The sequence below is a fragment of the Girardinichthys multiradiatus genome, chromosome 23, assembly GCF_021462225.1.
Source record: "Girardinichthys multiradiatus isolate DD_20200921_A chromosome 23, DD_fGirMul_XY1, whole genome shotgun sequence".
NCBI classification, from domain to species: domain Eukaryota; kingdom Metazoa; phylum Chordata; class Actinopteri; order Cyprinodontiformes; family Goodeidae; genus Girardinichthys; species Girardinichthys multiradiatus.
Genome location: NC_061815.1, coordinates 51,813,496 through 51,825,447, shown reverse-complemented (window position 1 = coordinate 51,825,447; position 11,952 = coordinate 51,813,496).

Here is an 11,952-nt window from a genome sequence, read left to right as displayed (position 1 = left end):
AGGAGAACCAGCTCCTCAGGACACGTCTCAGCAGTACACCGACACCTCCAGGATAAGGGACAACCAGAATGTTCACATTTTGAATAGAGAAGGTAGATGGTTTGAGAGAGGAGTGAAGGAGAACTCAGATTTCATCCAGTTCTGCAATGAACCCAGTCAGTTTCAGACCAGGTCACACCTCCTGCAGGTGACCAGAATGTCTCTCAGTGATCCAGACTAACAGCAGCACCAACTGCACCCTATAGTTTGTGGAGTCTAATCTGCATGTGGATTCAGCAGCTAACCAGTGCTTGCCTGGTCCAGATTCTCAGTAGGTTCTGCGGTCCATGTCCTTATGCTAAAGGATGGAGTGTATTGACTACTTTTTATCACAATGCAAAAAGAACATCATCCTTTTGAACATGACTGTGTTCTTACGGCTTCACTAGAACTCTGCAGAAACATCCTGCTGAACAGAAGCTGCAGGCATCAGAACATCATGCAGCTTCTCAGTATGTTTATGTGGTCTAAAACAAGGTGGACAGTCGATACATGTCACAAGATGATTGATGTTTATCTGTCATCTTCTCCACATCACACAGTCTCACTCATAAAAACTGTTTTAGTTCTAGTACAGTCCATTACCTGAGCCCGTCCTCTCCTCTGGTTTTCCATGATACGGATAGAATGGAAACATAAAAAGAAATATGTTCTGGTCATTTAGAATGAGACACACCATCCTGGGTTCTGTTACAGTTTGTTCTTCTCTGCTCCAAGAACTTCAAGATCTTGTCTGTTCAACGATGGGTTCCATGGAAGTGTCTGATTTCTGGGTCAGTGCTGAAAGCAGCACCAACCCCCAGCTTTTACTCAAACTGAATGGTTCCAGCATCAAAGCAGTTGGATCTCACAGACTAACACAATAAAAACTGAACATATCGATAACGTACAGCTCCTGAGACTCTGTATCTAAGCTTATGGTTCTGCTAATCCTGGCCAGGAGTCAGTCCAGCTGGTGTCTAGGAGAAGAACATCAGCAGCTCAGCAAGTAGGTCTCTTTCAACACACAAATGATTTTTTCTAATAAAGGTGCAACAATTAGCTCAGTTTAAAAAAAAAAAAAAAAACTAGATTAGAACCAAATCCAGCCTATCAGAAACAGAACCAGTTCGAACAGATTCTGTGATTCTGTGAACAAACAGCAGGAGGCAGGAGAGCTCCATGAGTGTTTGCGACCTCAGATATACAGGGGTTGGACAATGAAACTGAAACACCTGTCATTTTAGTGTGGGAGGTTTCATGGCTAAATTGGACCAGCCTGGTAGCCAGTCTTCATTGATTGCACATTGCACCAGTAAGAGCAGAGTGTGAAGGTTCAATTAGCAGGGTAAGAGCACAGTTTTGCTCAAAATATTGAAATGCACACAACATTATGGGTGACATACCAGAGTTCAAAAGAGGACAAATTGTTGGTGCACGTCTTGCTGGAGCATCTGTGACCAAGACAACAAGTTTTTGTGATGTATCAAGAGCCACGGTATCCAGGGTAATGTCAGCATACCACCAAGAAGGACGAACCACATCCAACAGGATTAACTGTGGACGCAAGAGGAAGCTGTCTGAAAGGGATGTTCGGGTGCTAACCCGGATTGTATCCAAAAAACATAAAACCACGGCTGCCCAAATCATGGCAGAATTCATGTGCACCTCAACTCTCCTGTTTCCACCAGAACTGTCCATCAGGAGCTCCACAGGGTCAATATTCACGGCCGGGCTGCTATAGCCAAACCTTTGGTCACTCATGCCAATGCCAAACGTTGGTTTCAATGGTGCAAGGAGCACAAATCTTGGGCTGTGAACAATGTGAAACATGTATTGTTCTCTGATGAGTCCACCTTTACTGTTTTCCCCACATCCAGGAGAGTTACGGTGTGGAGAAGCCCCAAAGAAGTGTACCACCCAGACTGTTGCATGCCCAGAGTGAAGCATGGGGGTGGATCAGTGATGGTTTGGGCTGCCATATTATGGCATTCCCTTGGCCCAATACTTGTACTAGATGGGCGCGTCACTGCCAAGGACTACCGAACCATTCTTGAGGACCATGTGCATCCAATGGTTCAAACATTGTATCCTGAAGGTGGTGCCGTGTATCAGGATGACAATGCACCAATACACACAGCAAGACTGGTGAAAGATTGGTTTGATGAACATGAAAGTGAAGTTGAACATCTCCCATGGCCTGCACAGTCACCAGATCTAAATATTATTGAGCCATTTTGGGGTGTTTTGGAGGAGCAAGTCAGGAAACGTTTTCCTCCACCAGTATCACGTAGTGACCTGGCCACTATCCTGCAAGAAGAATGGCTTAAAATCCCTCTGACCACTGTGCAGGACTTGTATATGTCATTCCCAAGATGAATTGATGCTGTATTGGCCGCAAAAGGAGGCCCTACACCATACTAATAAATTATTGTGGTCTAAAACCAGGTGTTTCAGTTTCATTGTCCAACCCCTGTATATCAAGATGTCAAGTCCACAGGTGGAGAATCATCAAAGCCTTAACAGAACCTGAATGTTAACATATTCATCCAGAACCTTTATTTATCAAAAATATATGAGTTAAATAAAGCCTCTCAGAGCAGTTTCAGCCCTCAGTCAGATGTAGGAGGAGGAACAGACACTTGGGTCTGTTACCTTGTCATCTGTAGACAAAGAAAGAAGATGAGAGACAGTTTCAGTCCTCTGCAGGCCTCAGTAGCTCACTGAAGCAGAGAAAAACGAATTAAAGTAAGAGAAGAAGCTGCCAACAGGAACAGAGGTGGCAGAGTGATGAGGCCAAACAAAGAGGATGGATTTCAGAGCCAAAACTAAACCTTCCTAAATCAGTTAGTGCTGATCCCGTCCTGACCCCTGAGCTGCTCATCCGGGCTTTGAAGCACACACTTCAGGGGGAAGAAAACCCACCAGCCAAATGTCCCACTCTAAAGTGACAAAATGGCCTGAGGAGATGCCATACACACACACACACGCACGCACACACGCACGCACGCACGCACACACACACACACACACACACACACACAGCTGGACGAGGAAAAACCACTCTTTTGTCTGTGAATCGCTGTGGTCTGGTTGGTCCACCTCAGTCGAGTTCAACACAAGTGCAAGAGCTCCGAGTCCAGACTGGGAATGATGTAGTTGATGGAGCTGGAAAACATATTTGGGAAAAACTCTGACATGTTCTTCACCTGATGAAGAGTTCATCCTCTCTGATTATCCTGCTTCTCTGTATGTTTTTATTCATTCAGGAGATTTTTACTATTGCTTGTTCACATTTAAGTGATGGACATGACCAAAGTTCTGATGATTCAATGTGACATTTATTCTACATTTTTCTCAGCAAATATGTTTCTAATATTTTTACATGCATTTCACACCAGATGTTGTTAATAACCCAAATAATACACACTTACAGAGAAATCAAACAAGTGGAATAGTGCAGAGAAGAAGAACCACAATGGTCTCAATGCACACTCACTGCACAAGACTCCACTGTTGAAGAAACAGCCTGTTGGAGCTTGTTTAAAGTTTGAGAAATACTGGTGAAGTGTCTTGCCCAAATGTAGCTCACCACTGTCAGTGGATGAATGGGCGGATGAATGCGTGGATGACTGACTGTAGTGGAAAGTGCTTCGGGGTTTCTGGGGGCTAGATAAAGTATTACAAGTGTATTTACAATTTATTAAATTGAACATGACATTAACTGTGTTGCTTGGTTGGCCTCCAACCAGGAAAAAGTTTTATAGATTTATTTTATATCTCAGTGTTTCCAGACTGAAAAGGGAACCAAGAAAACAGTTCTATGAAGCAGGTTCAGAAAAACTGGTCTTATTTGTATGACCAGAACTCATTGTCTGTATTTTCTGAAAACTGAAAGAGGAATCTTTAAAAAGTTTGAATGTGACAAAAACTGCTCTGAACACAGTCTCCTTAAGGAGAAATAAGTTAGAAGATGAAGTTCTACAAACATCTGATAATCTGTCAAACTATTCAATAATAAACTCTTGAAAACAGCAGCAGTTTTAGATCATCGTTTGCTATGAGATAATTTCTCATTATTTCTCTTCTGATGAGGAGAAAGTTTAATTTCATGTAAATAAATAGTCTGTAACAGAAACAAACAGAGTGAGAAGATGCCTCCAAACAGATCTGCATCAGAAGCTGCTATAGACCAAAAACAGTCCAAACTTCTAAGTTACAGCTGTAGGACGGTTGGACCTCCAGAAATTTTTAAAAATAACCGTTGTGACTGTGAGAGCCTCACCTTCAGAGGCCACAGAACCTGTAAATCGGACCAACAGAGAGGTTTTGTTATGAAAGTTCATCACTCCAAGCTTTTTTTTCACCTCATTGAGAAGCAGGACAAGCCCCAACAAGAGCTTAGAGGATTAAGTTCATTCTCACTGCCAGTTTGAATGAAGCCGCATCTGCACACACACACACACACACACACACACACACACACACACACACACACACACACACACACACACACATCCGTGTTTTACTGTCTTTATGAGGAGTTTTCGGCTACTTCCATTGACTTCCATTCATTTTCCTTGATTTTTAGTGCCTAACCCTAACACTAACCCTAACACTAACCCTAACCAGTTAATACCTAACCCTAACACTAACCCTAACAATAACTCAATTCATACCCTAGTCCTAAACCTAACCTCTGTCCCAAGAACGGAATTTGAAAAAGTGAGGACCAGAAAAATGTCCTCACTTTGTCAAAATGTCCTCACTTTGCGATAAAAATACAAAAAATGGTTCTCACTCAGCAACAAGTACAAGAACACACACACACACCACAAACACACACACTTAGGGATGTGTGGAGAAAGAGCTGTGGTTGGGATTTTCGGACCAGTGAACCCTGAAACATCCTGAGAAGTCAAACTGAAACTAAAGCTTCTCCTACAGCTCAGCTCGGCTTGGGCGCAGTGTTTCTGATTGGACCGTCCCAGGATAAATTTTTTTCAAAGTTCTTTCTAATGCAGCTGACGAACTTTAAGCATCAATAGAAAACCCAATAAGCCAGCAGAGAAACAAAGAGAAGCTTCTGGAGTCATCGATTTTAATCCAACCAAATTATTATGAAAGCTTCTAGTTAATTTCATGTTTTATCCCAGAAACTAAACTTCATCTTCAGTTTTTCCAGCTGCAGCGAGTAACTAACGAGCTTCCTCCTTTTATCTCTTTTCACCTTTAAATTCTCTTTACAGAATAAATTTAAAATAATCTCTGTGACTTCCCACATTATTACCCTATAAGGTGTAATTCTGAAGCTATTCTGACCTGAAGATCAGAGGAAGTTTCTCTGAAGGACTTTATGGCAGAATAGTAAAGAACAAACAGATCAGAGGTGAAAAATTTTCTTATTTACCGTGAACAGCTGAAACATGATTAAAAGTTACTAATAATTAGTCTTCCTGGGGTTTATTTAAAGCCTACAGTTTCCTCCCAGAGAGCCCACAGCAGTCTGAGAGTGAGGCTCAAAGCACTTCCTGTCAGCTGGAGCTGGTTTTGCAGCTCTAGAAGGTCAACATGGCTTCATCAGGTGATGAGGAACAGCGTTTTAGAACGTTCTCCTGCTTTTGTTCTTTTTTCAGGAAGTTGTGAGCAGACTGATCAGAGCTTTCTGTGTGGAACATCTGATTAAAGTGTCTGGATGGGCTGTAGGACTTTCGTGATGACACCAGCTGTGTGGTTCAAACCATGAAGACCTGGAGCTGCTTGCTGATTCCTGACTGGATCTCTTTCCTATTTGGTTTCCATCCTGATGCTTTTTGAAATGTGGTACCAGGTAACATTGAACTTCTCTGAAGGTTTCATCTCATCAGCTGCTGATGTTCAACTTGATCTCGAGTCTATAGTTTCTCTCCTCGTCTCATTAAACTTAGCTCCTGAGTGAAACCAGCTGCAGGTCATCTAGGTGCAGCCACTATTAACAGACCAGTTGTTGGACCCAGCAGAACATGCAGCCATCTGATGGTTAAACTGGATGTTTCCCAGCAGAGGCCTCCTAAGCCCTGCTCTGTGTCTTCAGACCACCCTTCAGGACAATGAGGCTGCTCTCCAGCCGCAGCTCCATCTCATTACCAGCTCTTCATGTGTGCCGTTTGCCCCGGGAATTATCCATGAGCTGAGAGCGGATCATCAGTGCGAAGCCTCCTCCATGAACAAACAGAACTCCCAGAGACTCCTTTAGTGCTGTGAAAGGATCCCAGAAGTATTCATTAAAGCTGCTGATGATCCGAGTGAAGCTGCAGCCTGAGAGAGGTCACACTCAGCTCACATTAAATCCCAGTTTCACTTTATCCCACTGCATCCTGCTGTTGGTCAAGCACCTGCGGGTGGTTTGGACTCAGAGGAGTTTAAAGTGTCAGGCTGAGGATTCGGAGCTTGTTCAGAACCATAGTTCAGACACATTGGTTCTGATTCTGTAAAAACATCCAGAAATTAAGTGTTTTACAGGAACACAACATCAGAACCGCTTCTCAAGATCAAGCAAGATACTTTCCTGAGTAAAGGAGAACCTTCAATGATCCAATAAAGTATTTTATTGAAGGCCGGATGCCACAGTGACCCTTTATGGAACAAGGAAGTTTATTTTTATCCATTAACGCTGAAAAATGTCAAATGTTTAGTAGAATTATCTGAGGAGATACTGAGACATGCTGAATATTTTTACCCTAGACTGTAAATCTGCTTTAACTGAGAGAAACACAAACATGGCGGCACCCACAATAAACCCGCTCCCATCATGCTAGTGCACACATGTGGGTGTGCACACAGGGAGAGATTCATTTGTTTCATTTGCTGTTTCCTATGTGAAGATATTCTTCTAACCCTAAAAAATCAAAACGCCTCTATTATGCCCTCTCTCTCTCTCTCTCTCTATATATATATATATATATATTTCTTTATATATTCAAAACAATTCAATTCTATTTATTTATTTAGGACCGATTCACAACACATGTCGTCTCAAGGCTCTTCACAAAGGATTTGGAATGGTATAGGGTTGTTGGGGAGGTTAGATTAAACTACTCAGTGTTTGAGTTTGGCCATTTTAGAATGGGCTATGTGTAGGGGTACTGTACTGAGTAAAATAATAAACTGATACAGTTTGTCCATGTAGAGCCCACTGGTGGCCGTCGTTATACTAAAAACCACAAGGATTGGGACACCTCTCTCTGTCAGACTGATTATAACCATTGGAGAAGAGAAGGGGTCATACAGGTAGCAGAAATGGAGGGTGTGTTTGCACCTCAACCATAACTGAGTTGGTTTAGGCTAAACCTGACTCCACCTTACTCCATCCAACAGGGAGGGAAGAAGACGGAGGTAAAAAATAACTGGAGAGTGATGTTTCATGTTGCATTGTGTGAAAAGTGGGTAACTTTAAAATGGGCTAAGTCAATTCAATCAAATCATATAGATTTCAAGTCGGGTACATACATTCCAATCAATCCTAACTATCAAACAGTCAGATTCAATTTATTATTCAAACTGTTTAAAAGTTTTTCTATCTAAGGAAACCCAGCAGATTGCATCCAGTCAGTGACTTGCAGCATTCAGTCCTCCTGGATGTAGAGACAGTGGACAGTCACTGGCGTTGACTTTGCAGCAATCCCTCATGAGATCCTAAATAGCGTTTCTGATCGCTCTACAACCTCTGACCCTGCCCAGGCTTTCTAATAAAGAAATAAAAATAAGGATAGTTTTTACTCGTTGTCGGCTTTCCTCTGAGTGGGGTCAAGCGAACAAGGGGGAGTTGGTTAACTGCGCGTCCACATTTAACTTCAGGGAAAACGGTCAGACGTCGTCCTCCGGCTTCTTTGGCGGAAAGGAAGAATATGATCTGACCATCAAAAGTCGACTTGAGATGAAACACGGTGGCGGTTCGACTCCTCCAAATTCCGTGTTCTTCGTTACGTGTTAAGCTCACGTCTTCGATCGGCAAAGTGAAATTTCTGGCCTTCTCATTCCAGAAACCTCAGTTATGAATTGTTTGTTGGCCAACAAGAGAGAGAGAAATAAATGAAGACTCCATGTGGGATCTCTTCTTCTCCAGAGGATGCTCCAGTTGCGTGGTAACCGTGTCAAGATTTCCAGCTGAAAGCGAGTTTTCAAAATGTCCGCCTTCCTATATAGCGTCTCGTGACGTCAGACTTGGGACGCCCCGTCATATCAGTCGTGATGCTTGACGGGATATGGAGGAGCGGACTGTCCTGGATACAAGATGGCCGAAAGCATCAGGAGGCCTGGTGTCTGTGCAAGTAGTCCAATATTCAGCAACAAGTGGTCCAACACTGAGCGTGTATGTAGCGACAGTGGAGAGGAAAAACTCCCTTTTAACAGGAAGAAACCTCCAGCAGAACCAGAACCAGGCTCAGTGTGAGCGGCCATCTGCCACGACCGACTGGAGGTTTGAGAGAACAGAGCAGAGACACAAAGAGAACAAAGAAGCACTGATCCAGGAGTACTTTCTATGGGAAGGAAAAGTAAATGTTAATGGATGTAGCTCCTTTAGTCGTTTCATCTAGAAAGAAAGAACAGATAAACTCTGAGCCAATTTTCAAGGTTAGAGTCTGAAAGAGAGAACATAGAGTTAGTTACAGTAGAAGCTCAGTCAGTAGCCATGTCTAGGAGAGAGAAAGGGTTAAACACTGAAAGACAGGGCTATGTGGATCATCTGTAGAAGGTGAGCATTAAGTTGTTGCCAGCAGAAGCTTGGACGATGCCCCTCTCCAGAAAGGTGTCACAAGTAGATACATCTACATGTCTCCCACTTCCTCCTCGGACATATTTAAGCCAGTAGCCCAAACCTGGTTGCTGAAGACTGTTGGTCAGATGAAACCCTCAGGTTCTCCAACTGACCCGGTTCTCCCTTGTTTCTTTAAAGAGGTCCTCCCCTGGGGCCGTCTGTCCAAGCAAATGTAAACAGCAGCTTGTCTTCTGGTGTCTTCCCTGGAATAATGTAAAAAGCTGTGGTGCCACTGGTTAAGCCTGATTTGGACCCTGCTGTGTTGGGGAATGTTCGACCCACTGATAAACTCCCTTTTATCTCAAAGGTTCTTGAGAAAATAAACTGCTCAAAAAAAATAAAATAAAGGGAACCCTCAAATAACACATTCTAGATCTGAATGAATGAAATATTCTCATTGAATATTTTGTTCTGTACAAAGTTAAATGTTCTGACAACAAAATCACACAAAAATCATCAATGGAAATCAAATGAATTAACCAATGGAGGCCTGGATTTGGAGTCACACACAAAATTAAAGTGTAAAAACACACTAGAGGCTGATCTAACTTTGATGTAATGTCCTTAAAACAAGTCAAAATGAGGCTCAGTATTGTGTGTGACCTCCACGTGTCTTTATGACCTCCCTAGCCTGGACATGCTCCTGATGAGACGGTGGATGGTCTCCTGAGGGATCTCCTCCCAGACCTGGACTAAAGCATCCAACTCCTGGACAGTCTGTGGTGCAACGTGACGTTGGTGGATGGAACGAGACATGATGTCCCAGATGTACTCAATCGGATTCAGGTCTGGGGAATGGGCGGGCCGGTCCATAGCTTCAATGTCTTCATCTTGCAGGAACATCTGACACACTCACACACAGTGTGAACCTGCTTTCATCTGTGAAGAGCTCAGGGCCAATTTGCCAATCCTGGTGTTCTCTAACAAATGCCAAGTGTCCTGCACGGTGTTGGGCTGTGAGCACAACCCCCATTTGTGGACCTTGGGCCCTCATACCATCCTCATGGAGTCGGTTTCTAACCATTTGTGCAGACACATGCACATTTGTGGCCTGCTGGAGGTCATCTTGCAGGGTTCTGGCAGTGCTCCTCTTGTTCCTCCTTCCACAAAGGCGAAGGCAGTGGTCCTGCTGCTGGGTTGTTGCCCTCCTACGGCCTCCTCCACGTCTCCTGGTGTACTGGCCTGTCTCCTGGTAGCGCCTCCAGGTTCTGGACACTACGCTGACAGACACAGCAAACCTTCTTGCCACAGCTTCTTGATGTGTCATCCTGGATGAGCTGCACTACCTGAGCCACTTGTGTGGGTTGTAGAGTCCGTCTCATGCTACCACGAGTGTGAAAGCACCACCAACATTCAAAAGTGACCAAAACATCAGCCAGAAAGCATCGGTACTGAGAAGTGGTCTGTGGTCCCCACCTGCAGAACCACTCCTTTATTGAGTGTCTTTCTAATCACCAAAGATTTCCTCCTGTTGTCTTTTTCATTTGAACAACAAGATGTGAAATTGATTGTCAATCAGTGTTGCTTCTTAAGTGGACAGTTTGATTTCACTGAAGTTTGATTTACTTGGAGTTATATTGTGTTGTTTAAGTCTTCCCTTTATTTTTTGAGCAGTGTAGTTTCCAGCCAGTTGATGAACTTCTTGGAGCAGCTTAACATTCTTATGGTTTTCCAGTCAGGATTTAAAACTTTGTACAGCACCTATTGTGAGAGAATTTTTATTGGTATTTATTTGGCTACTGACTGACAGGCGACTCTGGCTCAGTAGGAAGAGTAGTCGTCTTGCAATTGGAAGGTTGTGGGTTCGATTTCAGCTTCCTCCTGCTGTATGTTGATGTACCCCTGGGCAAGGCACTTAACCTCAAGTTGCCTACCGATCTGTGTATGAATGTGTGAGCGTTAGTGAGTGCAATTGGGTGAATGTGGCTCTAGTGTAAAGCGCTTTGAGCGGTCTGTATGACTGGAAAAGCGCTTTATAAGTTCAGTCCATTTACCATTTACTCTGGTAACCGTTGTTCTTGTGCTCTTAGATGGAACAGCTGCATGTAGACCGTGGTGCTTTAAGCTCTTGTTTATGGCAAGGCATGTTTATTTACTGTATATAAAACTTTTCAGTAGCAGGACAATTCAAAGTGCTGTACATGAATAAAAGAAAAACAGACATAAAAGGATAAGTATATTATAGTGGCATAAAGGTAATTAAATAATTAACGAACACAAATAATTTCAGAGAATAAAAATGAATAACTAAATGAACCTCCTGCAGGAAAATCTATAAATTTAATCCAATCATTATTGCATGCAATGGTGCCGGGCCCATATTTTCTCAGCATAAAATGAAACGTTTCTCTCTGGGGGGTTGGCCAATGCACACAGAATGAAGCAGTTATGACTTCACTGTTGCTAAACTTCGAATAAATGGGGAGATTTCTGTCTTTAAGACTCACCCACATCTGAGCAAGAATCAGGTGCTTTGTGGCACACCTGTCGCGCGTATTTCTAAGCTTGACTTTGGACCGCCCCTCTCCAGGTATGTGTTCCTATGGGGGTTTTTTGGTTCCCAGGTGAAAAATCTTTAAATTGCCTTATTCCTGTTCCAGTAGAAAGTGTCATCAATTATTTAGAAGGAAGGAATAAGATGACACAAAAAAAAAAAAAAACAACCGGAAATTAATAATAAAATAATTAACAAACACAAATAATGCTCCCACCAACGCATCCCACCTCTGCCTTCCTAGATCTTGGTTCCCTCCTTCACTTTATAAAGCCAAATATTACAAACTTAGGAGTTTAAAATGACAGTAACCTTAAATCTGATAGCCAGATAAATTCAGTGACGAAGATGGCTAAAATGAGTCCCAGTATTCTGCATCGAAATCTTTAAATTGTCCTGCCCCTCCATACCTCTCTGAGCTGCTACACCCTCACACACCTTCCCGGTCTCAGACTGCTATAAATCAGAAAAAGGCGGACCCAAGATTCAGCCAGACACAGTACTGAAAGTTTAAAAGGTTTATTCAGCCACAGGAAAACGTCACACAGGTAACACTCCTCACAGCTTCCAGGAATTGCTGCTTTTGTCTTGAGTGGAACTTGAAACCCAGAGGGGATACCTCAGTGGGCGGCAGGCGGTGATC